The 12627-nt window shown below is 41.2% G+C and overlaps 1 protein-coding gene across 5 annotated transcripts in view; it reads right to left on the bottom strand.

Annotated features, from left to right (window-relative positions):
• The window catches only part of LOC114267696 (callose synthase 2), a 92892-nt gene that overhangs the window by 53486 nt on the left and 26779 nt on the right, over positions 1-12627 (bottom strand). The gene's annotated exons all lie outside the window — the stretch shown is intronic.

Below are 12627 nucleotides of genomic sequence, written 5' to 3' on the forward strand. Positions count from 1 at the left end.
ATGACATAGTTCTTACAGGGGATGATGTTGAGGCAATTCCTCTGCTAAAGAAGTATTTGGCAAGTGAGTTTGAGATCAAAGACTTGGGAAATTTGAAGTATTTTTTGGGTATTGAAGTTGCCAGATCCAATGATGGGATTTTCATCTATTAAAGAAAATATATCCCTGACCTATTGAAAGAAACAAGGATGCTTGGAAGTAAAGCCTGTGACACTCCTCTAGAGCCTAACCAAAAACTGAGTGATGATATTGGAGGAGCAGCTGTTGATAGGGGGAGTTATCAGCGGTTAGTGGGTAAGCTCATTTACCTATCCCATTCTCGTCCTAATATCGCTATTGCAGTTAGTATAGTTAGCCAGTTCATGCATGCTCCTCATGCAATACACTTGGAGGCAGTTATGAGGTTTCTGAGATACTTAAAATCTTGTCCTGGAAAGGGCCTTTATTTTTCCAAACACGATCATCTTAGTGTGGAAGCCTATACGGATGCAGATTGGGCAGGATCAGTAACTGATAAGAGGTCCACTTCGGGGTATTGTACCCTTGTTGGAAGGAATCTAGTTACTTGGAGAAGTATGAAACAGAATGTTGTTGCCCGATCTAGTGCGGAGGCAGAGTTTAGAGCCATGGCATAAGGTGTGTGAGCTCTTATGGATCAAGTTGTTGTTGAGTGATCTGGGGATAGATCAAACAGATTCCATGCGACTATATTGTGATAATAAAGCTGTCATCAACATAACTCACAATCCAGTTCAACATGACAGGACAAAGCATGTTGAGATTGATCGTCACTTCATCAAGGAGAAACTCACTAGCGGCACAATATGTACTCCATTTGTGAAGTCTAGTGAACAACTAGCTGATATCTTTACAAAGGGGGTTGGGAATATCCCGTTTGATGATATTCTTCGCAAGCTGGGGATGAGAGATATCTTCGCACCAGCTTAAGGGGGAGTGTTAGAATATTCATTTATATATCATTTATATATTTGTAATTATTTGTTTCCTGATTTCATGCCTTAGGGCTCTCCTTGTAAGTTATGTTACTTAATATAAAAGGGAATGAATTGATATTCATTCACCAAGGTTTGATTTTACCTAAATAAACAAAAGTTGGCACAAATTTTGTAATTGGGCTTCAAAAGCTTTTTTCTTCTTTGTTTTTTTGTGTGTGTAGAACTCAACCCCAAAAGCTAGCTTTTGACGTGAGGGTGCCCTCATGCTTATAGGCTTAACATTAATTTAGTACTTGGGCGATGTGGGACTTCACTTCACACCCTCCCTCACACCCACTATGCTCACTCAGCAGTACCTGCGGCATGCAGACCAGGGACACACACCCTACCCTTTCCTAAGTACTCTGACTTTGATACCATGTTACACGGTCTTGGATAGAACTCAATCCCAAAAGCTAACTTTTGAGGTGAGAGTGCCCTCACGCTTATATGCTTAACATTATTTTAGTACTTGAGCGATGTGGGACTAAAAGAGTAAAAAGAATGAATTGGCTTACCTATGAATGAGGTAGAGGCCATGCATATATAATATATTCATAATACAATTTAGGAAACAATATAAACAAGGCTCTAAGGTCAAGTTTGGCATCTACTAAATAATACAAAGAGTCAAAAAGTCACTATCCTATTTAAGTCACATTATCTTATTTAAATCACATCACCTCTCTAACACAACACATCAAACCCAACCCAAACCCAACTCATATAAGCCAATAAGTCAAAAAGTGCACTTTTTTAGAACATCCCAAACCAACCCTAAATCAATGATTCCTACAATCACGGATTCTATACAATCTACTAAAAATAAAAATATTCTAATTCTTATATTCAACATGAAATATTCTAATTCCTATATTCAACACTCCACCTCAAGTTGGCATGAATACATTCAACAAACGCAACTTGTCAATGGATGACTGGAGCAACATTGATCCCACTAACTTTGCAAACATGCCTGCTAACTGTTGAGAAGAAGAGACAAAAGATAGACACATAATGCCAGTCCGAACCTTTTCTATAATGAAATATATGTCAATCTCAATATGCTTGATACGCTCATAAAGGGCAGAATCAGAGGATAACATAATGGCATATTTATAATCACAAAATAAAGAGGGAGAAACAGTCTCCTCAAAACCCAACTCTGTCAGAATAGAGCAAAGCCAAAGAATTTCACATATTCTATGTGCCATAGCCCAATACTCAATCTATGCAGAAGACCTAGAAACAACCGCCTACTTCTTACTTTTCCAGGATATAAGATAATCACCATAGAAAGTACAAAAGTCAAAAGTGGAACGCTGATCAGTCCTAGATCATGCATAATCAGTATCGGTGAAACAGGAGAGCCTAGATTGAAGACCAGCTGTGAAGAACAATCCCAAGCCAGGAGAAGTCTTCAAATACCTCAAAATGTGATGAACTGCGTCAAGGTGCTCCGTACGAGATGCATGCATGAACTGACTCACAACACTAATCACAAATGCCAAGTCAAGTCTAGTATTGGTCGAATAAATGAGGCGTCCAACAAGATGCTGATACATGCCTAGGTCATCCAATACCTCACCAGACTCTGATGTAAGCTTGACATTAGGATCCATAAGAGCAGAAGCAGGTTTACACCCTAACATACCAGTATCCTTAAGCAAGTCGAGAGTGTACTTCCTTTGAGACAAGGAGATCCCCTCCCTTGAGCGAGCCACCTCAATTTCCAGAAAATATTTGAGACATTCCAGATCCTTAATATCAAAAGTTTGGCCTAAGTCCTTTTTTACTTGACCAATGTCGACAGAGTTATCACCTGTGAGAATAATATCATCCACATAAACTAACAAGACTATAAGCTGACCCACAAAATTATGGCGAATGAAACAAATGTGATCTGAGCGGCACTGAACAAAGCCCATAGATATGATAACAAAACTAAAGTGACCAAACCATACTCGCGGAGACTATTTTAGACCATACAAAGATTTGTGTAACCGACACACTTTTCCCAAATACTCCCCCTCACCCCGAAAATCATGTGGAGGAGCGATGTAAATTGTCTCAAGGAGATCTCCATAAAGAAACACATTCTTGACATCAAGCTGATGAAGAGGCCAAGAATGTGATGTTGCAAGGGAGATACGGAGACGCACTGAACAGAAGTAAGCTTGGCGACAAGGGTAAAAGTGGCACCAAAATTCTCACCAGGAATCTGTGTGAAACCTTTGGCCACCAGGCGGGCTTTGTAATGGTCAATTGAGCCATCAACTAGGTACTTTATAGTGAACACCCATTAACAACCAACAATGCTTGCCCCGGGAGGTAAAGGTACAAGATCCTAAGTGTGATTCCATTCTAAGGCCGTCATTTCAGTCTGCATAGCCTCTACCCATTTGGGATTCTGAAGGGCCTTAGACACAGAATGAGGAATGGACTCTGACTCAAGCTTGCTAAGGAAAGAACGATAAGAATCGGAAACCTTGTCAAAGGAAAGTTACTAAACAATGGGATGATTAGTACTACTCAAACAACCCCAACAATTTGGAGGATGTTAATCCCGAGGTGGGTTACGACGAGGAGGTGGAAGAGAGGGAGCTAAAGGAGAAGAGTTACCTGACCTAGAGATCGGAGAGGCGGCAGAGGGCAAGCTAAGTGCATAGGAGACGAAAGTATAACTACAATGGAGAGGGGAAGGAGGCGAAGACTGAGAAGGAGGAAAGGGAACAACCTCATCCTCAAACTTGTCCAAAATGGGCACTAGGCGAACACTAGAAGTAACGAGAGTAAAAGCCTGCAAAGGAGGGTTAGTATTAAAGAAAGAAAGATTCTCACAAAAAATAACATTCAAAGTGTGATGAAAGTGATGAGACACAGGATTACAACACCTATACCCTTTGGATATGGAAGAGTACCCTAAGAAGACACAAAGAATAGATGTGTCATCTAACTTAGTGCGAGTAGGACTCTAATTTTGAACAAAACAGGTACACCCAAAGACACAAGGTAAAAGAGAAAACAAAATGGTAGTGGGCATAAGGATATAAAACGGAGTGAGACCATTCAACACACGACTAGGAGTCCTATTGATGAGGTAAACAGCAGTAAGGAAAGCCATATGCCAATAAGACTTGGGAACACCCATACCCTGAAGAAGACACCGAACAACAGACATAATATGACGATTTTTACGTTCAGCAACACCATTTTGTTCAGGGGTTCAAGGGCAAGTAAGTTGTTGAAGAACATTGATTTGATTAAGATGGGAATGAAATTCATTAGAAATATATTCCCCACCATTATCAGAATGAATATTCCTAACAACTGTATGAAACTGAGTTTTAACCATTTGTAAAAACTGAATGAAAATGAGAAACATGTCAGACTTACGACGAAGTAGATAAACCCAAGTGCACCTAGTGTAATCATCAATAAAAGTCACGCAATACCTATGACTAGAAAAAGTAGTGACAAAGGAAGGACCCCAGACATCAGAATATATAAGATCAAAAGCACGAGGAGCACAAGTCATATGAGAGATATAGCTAGTATGAGTATGCTTAGACAACTCACAAACCACACAATGAAATTTAAAATCTTTGCAAGCTCTATAAAATGAAGGAAAAAGTTTGACATAAATATTGAAAATTGATATGACCCATACGAGCATACCATAATTCTAAAGCCTGAATACAAAAAACATGGAAGCAAGCAAAACAGAGACTTGAAAACTAGCTAAAGAATAAGAGGAATGCTCAGCCGGTGGATCCCCAAAGTAGTAAAGTCCATCACGCTCATAGCCCTTGCCAAAAATCCTCTTCGAACTTAGGTCCTGTAAAAGGCAAGAAGAGGGTAAGAAGATGACAGCACAATTAAATTGTTTTGGAAAGATGACTAACGGATAAGAGATTATATACAAAATTTGAAACATGAAAAACAAGCGATAAGGTAATGGTAGGGGATAAAGACACTATAGCCTTATGACGAACAAAACATGAAGAATCATCAGCAAGACACACAAATTGGGCAATAGTAGTAGGAATTGGAGAAAAAAGAAAGGAAAACTCACCCATCATATGATCATTAGTCTCAGAATTCAAAACCCATAAGGGAGTAGCAGACCGAACATGGAAAGCAGTAGAGGTACCTATAGTAAGGATGGCAGCAGTGGAAGATGATGGGCTATGAGAACTAGCAATGAGAGATCCAAGCTGAGCCTGAAATTGACCAATCTAAGTCAGCAACTCCTATAAATTAGGGATATTAGGAGAGCCCCAAGCAATAGTAGCTTCCACTAAAGCAGCAGTACGAGGGGTGCTAGTACCACGAGTGTGAGAAAAGCGTGGCTTCAACTCAGGATGAAGTTTGAAGCAACGAGCCTTAACATGTCTAGAAGCATCACAATGATGACAAGTAACTGGACCACTAGAACCCCGAGAACCAAAATTTGCAACAAGAGCCATCTGATCAAATGAAATTGGAGACACTAGAGGGCTCGGCCGAACCAAACGCCGATGACACTCATCACTATCAATGGTGGCAAAGGCCTCATAGAGAGATGAAATAGGTGATGTGTTTAAAATCTAAATTCGAAGAGACTCAAATTCAGGGTATAAACCCATCAGAAACTAGTAAGTGTGCTGTCAGGTAAGTCGCTTGAACACAAGAGAGGCAACTTCAGTAGGTAATGTTAGCATATTATATTAAGTGATATTATATTAGCCGAAAGGTAGCCGAAAGATACACTAGGGTCTGTCTGTAATCATTTTATGCACTCAGGGATAGCACTCAGGGGGATCATCTTGTAATTGCATTTCTTGTAAACCCTAATCTTAATCTATAAATAGGGGGTGATATTCTATCATTCCCTAAGCTGGTTACCCAAGCTTCATGGTATCAGAGCTACACCTCTAGGGTTAGGGTTCAAAACGTACCTAGTTGGATCATCTACTGGGTTGATCTCCTTCAGCCGTCCTCTGCTTCATCTTCGTCCCTCCGCTCGTCTGCTTCGTCTTCATCTTCGTCTGCTCGTCTGCTTCGTCTCTGCTTCGTCTGCTCGTCTGCTTCGTCTGCTTCGTCTGCTCGTCTGCTCGTCGTCCTCATCTCCCTCGCCTTCCGCCATCGCCCTCGTCGTCCTCATCTCCCTCGCCTTCGTCACTCTGGTATCTCACACCCTTGATATATATAAATATATGTATATATATGCTGATATATATTAATATAACCTGATCATATATATTTATATATATAAATACATGTTTATATAAATAAATCAATATATATATATATATAACCCAAAAAAAAAAAAAAAAAAAAAAAAAAAAAAAAAACAACAACAACAACAAAAAAAAAAAAACAAAAACAAAAACAAAAAAAAACAAAAACAAAAACAAAAAAAAAAAAAAAGGAAAAAAAAAAGAAAAAAAAAAAGAAGAAGAATGGTTTCTTAATTTTTTTTTTTTTTGTTTTGTCTTTATAGTAGTCATTGTGCCTGTTATCTCACTACCACCTTCCGGGTTTGTGATTATCACTAGTTTTGTTGCGGGTTCGGTAGTATTGTATCCATGACAGATTCCACCAGTGTGTCTCCTTCTTCTCAAACACCAAAGAGTGAGAGTCCCATTCTACCTACTACCATGACTGAGAACCCCAACCCTAGTCTGAAAATCACCACCTCTCTATTTAATGGTCAAAACTACCTAGCATGGTCTCAAAGTTTGACTTTGTTTTTGAAAAGCAGAGGAAAGATGGGGTATATTGATGGCAGGATACAGGCACCTAGTACCACTGACTCAGGATATGACCAATGGGAGATTACCAACTCTTTGATTATGAGTTGGCTTATCCATTCGATGGTTCCAGAACTTGGTGAGGGCTACTTGTCTATGGAAACCGCCCAGGACATTTGGGAGGCTGTGGCTGTTACCTATTCCCGCAAAGGAAATTTTTCACAGGCATTTGAGTTGCGCCGCTCTATTGAGAGCTCACTTCAGGGGGAGCAAACTGTTCTTCAATACTTCACTTTCCTTACCAACGGCTGGAAACGCCTTGACCACCTGGAAGACTATAAGCCCGTTTGCCCTACTGATTCTATTGGGTACAAAAAGTTCATCGCCCGGGAACGGGTCTTTAAATTTTTGGCCGGCTTAAATGTGGAATATGATCCAGTTAGGGGTCGAGTTTTGAGTATGGATACTCTTCCTTCACTTCAGGAGGCATTTGCCTATGTACAAAATGAGGAGAGTCGCCGGTCTGCCATGATGTCCACTGTCTCTACTGACCGTTCCGCATTACTGTCTACTCCTCGAGATGGCCTCAGCCTGCCTCTTTCGTCTGCTAATAAGGAGTCTGTATTCTGTGATTATTGCAAGAAGCCGCGGCATACTCGTGAGACGTGTTGGAAGCTTCATGGGACTCCATCCGGGGGTCGAGGTGATCGGTCTGGTTCTCGAGGAGGTCGGTCAGGCCAATCTAGAGGACGTGGTTCATATTCCCGGGCTCATCAGTCAAGTACCGTTGATACCCTTGAGTCTAACTCTACTTCTGTTACCCCAACTTCTGATACTGAACTAGAGGATGCTTTGCGCCAATTGTTGGACCGCCGATCTTCTACTACTCTCAGTACCGCTTCCTCGTCCTTTGCCCGCTCAGGTAACTTAGCATCTTCTCCTTGTGCTTTCCTGTGTCATACATCATTGCCTTGGATTATTGATTCTGGTGCCTCAGATCATATGTCTGGCTCCTCTGATCTTTTCTCTGTCTATAAGCCCTCTTCAGGTCAGGACAAAGTTAGGATTGCCGATGGTACTGTTTCTTCCATTTCTGGAAAAGGTTTAGTCCAAGTCACTCCTACCATACATCTATCTTCTGTTCTCCATGTTCCTAAGTTTTCTGTTAATCTGTTATCTTTAAGTTGTCTTACCCAAGATTTGAATTGTAGCGTGACGTTTTTTCATGATCATTGTCTTTTTCAGGACCTTGTCACGGGGAGGACGATTGGCAGTGGTAGTGCAGAAAATGGTCTCTACTTCCTAGATCAACCGGACAAACTTGCTTATTCTTCCACCACGTCTTCTACTACCCCCGCTGATTTATGGCTGTGGCATCGGCGTCTTGGGCATCCCTCCTTTCATTTACTTAAGCATTTATTTCCTTCTAGTTTTGCAAAACATCATGTGTCTGAATTTCTTTGTGAGTCTTGTCAACTTGGAAAACAACATAGAGCTTCTTTTGCTCCCAGTTTGAATAAAAGCTCCGTTCCTTTTTCATTAATACATTCTGATGTTTGGGGTCCCTCTCGTGTTCTGTCTGTGAAAGGTCATCGCTGGTTTGTTACATTTATTGATGATTTTTCTCGTGCTACTTGGGTGTATCTCATGAAAGATAAGAGTGAGGTTTTCTCTGTGTTTCGCACTTTTCATAAGATGATTTGTACTCAGTTTGGGGCCACTATCAAAATATTTCGTTCTGATAATGGCGGGGAATACATAGATTCTGGGTTAGGACAATATTTCTCTACTCATGGCATTATCCATCAGACCTCTTGCACCAATACCCCTCAACAAAATGGGGTGGCCGAACGCAAGAATCGGCACCTTCTTGACATGGCTCGGTGTATGTGTTTTTTTATGAATGTCCCTCGGCCCTATTGGGGTGACGCTGTTCTCACCGCTGCCCATCTTATTAATCGTCTCCCTACCCAGGTCTTGGACAAACAGGCTCCGCTTCATGTCCTCCTTGGTTCTTCGTCCTTGTTTTCTATTCCTCCCAAAATATTTGGTTGTGTCTGTTTTGTCCATAATCACTCTCCCTCTCGTGGTAAGTTGGACCCTCGCTCCCTCAAGTGTGTTTTCCTTGGTTACTCTCCTACTCAAAAGGGGTATAAATGTTACCATCCTTCTTCTCGTAAGTGGTTTGTGTCCATGGATGTCACTTTCTTTGAATCCCAGTCCTATTTCTTGTCCTCTCCGGTGTCACCGTCCTCATTTCCGGGGGAGCCTTGGTGTGAAGTGAGTCCTGTGCCTCCTATGGAAGAACCAGTTGTTCTTGCACCACCCGCTACTACTGTGCTTCCTATGGAGGAACCAGTTGTTCTTGCACCACCCTCTTCTACTGGGACTCTAGAACCCACTGTCACCAAGAATACGGATGGGCATGTTTATGTCCGGGACATAGACAGAAAACAAGTTAACTGGATACACGGGACCGTTTCTGCTACCCCACTGCCATCTCCTGCTTCTGATGAGAGTCGAGGTAACTTTGAATCTCTCGAGTCCATTGATCTTGATATTCCTATTGCCAAGAGGAAGGGTGTGAGATCTTGTACTCAACATCCTATCTCACAGTTTGTATCATACTCTCATTTGTCATCCTCATACAGAGCGTTTGTGTCCAATATTTCCTCTGTTAGCATTCCTAACCATTTTCAGGATGCTCTTGCTACCTCTGAATGGAAACTAGCCATGATTGAGGAAATGAAAGCACTTAGGAAGAATGGCACTTGGGAATTGACTGAGTTACCTCCGGGCAAACGACCAGTGGGATGTAAATGGGTATATACTGTGAAACACAAAGCAGATGGGTCTATTGAGCGTTACAAGGCAAGACTTGTGGCAAAAGGGTTTACTCAGACATATGGCATTGATTATCAGGAGACCTTCGCACCCGTGGCTAAAATGAATTCAGTCAGAATACTTCTCTCTCTAGCAGCTAATCTGGATTGGCCGCTTTATCAGTTTGATGTCAAGAATGCTTTTCTTCATGGTGACCTCGAAGAAGAAGTATATATGGACATCCCTCCGGGTTTTGAGGATCATCAAACAGAAGGCAAAGTATGCAAACTTCGAAAGTCATTATATGGTCTCAAACAGTCTCCAAGGGCTTGGTTTGAGAGATTTACTCAGGCTATGTTTAAATATGGCTTCAAACAAAGTCAGGCAGATCACACATTGTTTGTGAAACATTCCTCACACGGTAAGACTACAGCACTTATTGTTTATGTAGATGACATAGTTCTTACAGGCAATGATAGTGGGGAAATACCTCTGTTGAAGAAATATTTAGCTAAAGAGTTTGAAATCAAAGACTTGGGCAGCTTGAAGTATTTTCTGGGAATTGAAGTTGCTCGCTCTAAGGATGGGATATTTATCTCACAGAGAAAATATGTGCTTGACCTGTTGAAGGAAACTGGGATGCTTGGCTGCAAGGCATGTGCCACCCCCCTGGAACCCAATCAGAAATTAGGGGATGATGAAGGAGGAGAAGTTGTGGATAGGGGGAGCTATCAACGACTAGTGGGTAAGCTCATTTACCTATCTCACTCCCGTCCTGATATTGCTGTTGCTGTCAGTATAGTTAGTCAGTTTATGCATGCTCCTCATCAGATTCACCTTGAGGCTGTCATGAGAATCTTGAGGTATTTGAAGTCTGCTCCTGGTAAGGGTCTGTATTTTTCAAAGTATGATCATCTTCGTGTAGAAGCCTATACAGATGCTGACTGGGCTGGATCAGTATCTGATAGGAGATCAACTTCAGGGTATTGCACATTTGTTGGCGGCAACCTAGTTACTTGGAGGAGTAAGAAACAGAATGTGGTTGCCAGGTCCAGCGCAGAAGCTGAGTTTAGAGCTATGGTACAAGGTGTGTGTGAACTTTTATGGATCAAATTATTGTTGCGTGATCTAGGTATTGATCAAACGGACTCCATGCGGTTATACTGTGATAATAAGGCCGCCATCAACATCGCTCACAATCCAGTTCAACATGACAGGACAAAACATGTTGAGATTGATCGCCACTTCATTAAGGAGAAACTCACTAGTGGTATCATTTGTACTCCCTTTGTCCAGTCTGGTGAACAACTTGCTGACATTCTCACCAAGGGGATTGGCACTAAACCATTTCATGACATAATAGTCAAGCTGGGCATGAGAGATATCTTCGCACCAGCTTGAGGGGGAGTGTTAGCATATTATATTAAGTGATATTATATTAGCCGAAAGGTAGCCGAAAGATACACTAGGGTCTGTCTGTAATCATTTTATGCACTCAGGGATAGCACTCAGGGGGATCATCTTGTAATTGCATTTCTTGTAAACCCTAATCTTAATCTATAAATAGGGGGTGATATTCTATCATTCCCTAAGCTGGTTACCCAAGCTTCAGGTAACTCAGTCAAGGGCTTATATTAAGCCAACTCTTCCCAACGGGCTTGAAGATATCCAAAGAACTCCGCTACAGAAAGTCTCAAAGTAGATTGAGAAGCACAAGCAATATCCTAATAAAGCTCAAAGATAAAAGCATCATTATGAGCATGAGCATGCATCTGTGTTAAAGCATTCCATAGTCTCGGAACAGTGTCACAGTAAAGGAACATGTGGTAAATCCGGTCCTCCATGGAGTTGAACATCTAGCCAAGGATAGTACAGTTATCAATATCCCGCTGGCTACGAGTAGGATCAGTGGCTACCGGCTGTGTAATAGTAGGGAAAAGCCAATGAGCCTTTCCCTTGCCCCCTAAATAGAGTTTAAGAGAACGACTCCAAACAGCAAAATTTTTCCCATTTAACACCACACTCGTAATACGATGAACAAGAGTGTGATGAGAAAGAGAAAAATCAGAACTAACCGGAATGGGTTTCATGGAAACCTCAGTAGACACAGCGGGAGGAGACTCAATCATCGTGAAAGAAAGAGGGCTGATAAATCACATAGCAACAGCAGCAAAAATATGTCCAAAAAAGCCAAAAAAACGGCTTACCTAAAGAACTGCTACCGAACAAAACCCGGTAGCCCAAAGAACAATGAAAGATGAAGAGAGGTGCTTAATACATTAGCACAACACCCCGAAAGGGGGGAAAATAGAACCTGGACCACCCTAAGGAGGGTGCCGGATCACTCTATTTAGACCAAGGTAAGACCTAGTTGGCAGCACTGAAGGCCCTCGGCAGACGTGCTAGAGCACTGCCAAGGGTAGTAGGATGGTGGGTACGGGTTTTCGGCTAGGGTAAAGGGGTTGGGTAGGTGTTTCAGCTAGGTTAGAAGGTATGGGTAGGTGTTTTTGCTAGGATGAGGTGGGGGGCTAGGGTTTTCGGGTAGTGGAAAAGAAGTGGGTAGGGTATCGGTGAAGGGAGAGAGAAGAGAGAAGAGAGAAGGCTTTGTTACCAAAAAGAATGAAAATGATGAATTGACTTACTTATGAATGTGGTAGAGCCATGTATATATAATATATTCATAATACAATTTAGGAAACAATATAAACAAGGCTCTAAATCAGTGATTTCTACAATCACGGTTTTTATACAATCTACTAAACATAAAAATATTCTAATTCCTATATTCAACATGAAATATTCTAATTCCTATATTCAACAAGACTTCGCTTCACAAAGGGTTGGTCCCCTCTTTTGTAATTTCACTTTGTGCTACCGAGGTTTCATTAAAAATAAACAAATGAAATTTAAACAAAAAAAAAAAAAGATCCCAACACTATTTAGAGGGAATAATAATGCCTACAACCAACACAAATCTACAAAATAAACAAGAAAAGGATTATGAACAATTATCTAGAGTATGAAAACTTCAATGAAAACATAATTGAACCTAACAGTTGGGAGGAGAGAGAGAG

This window comes from Camellia sinensis, chromosome 2 (genome assembly GCF_055761805.1).
Source record: "Camellia sinensis isolate YWXY chromosome 2, ASM5576180v1, whole genome shotgun sequence".
NCBI lineage: Eukaryota > Viridiplantae > Streptophyta > Magnoliopsida > Ericales > Theaceae > Camellia > Camellia sinensis.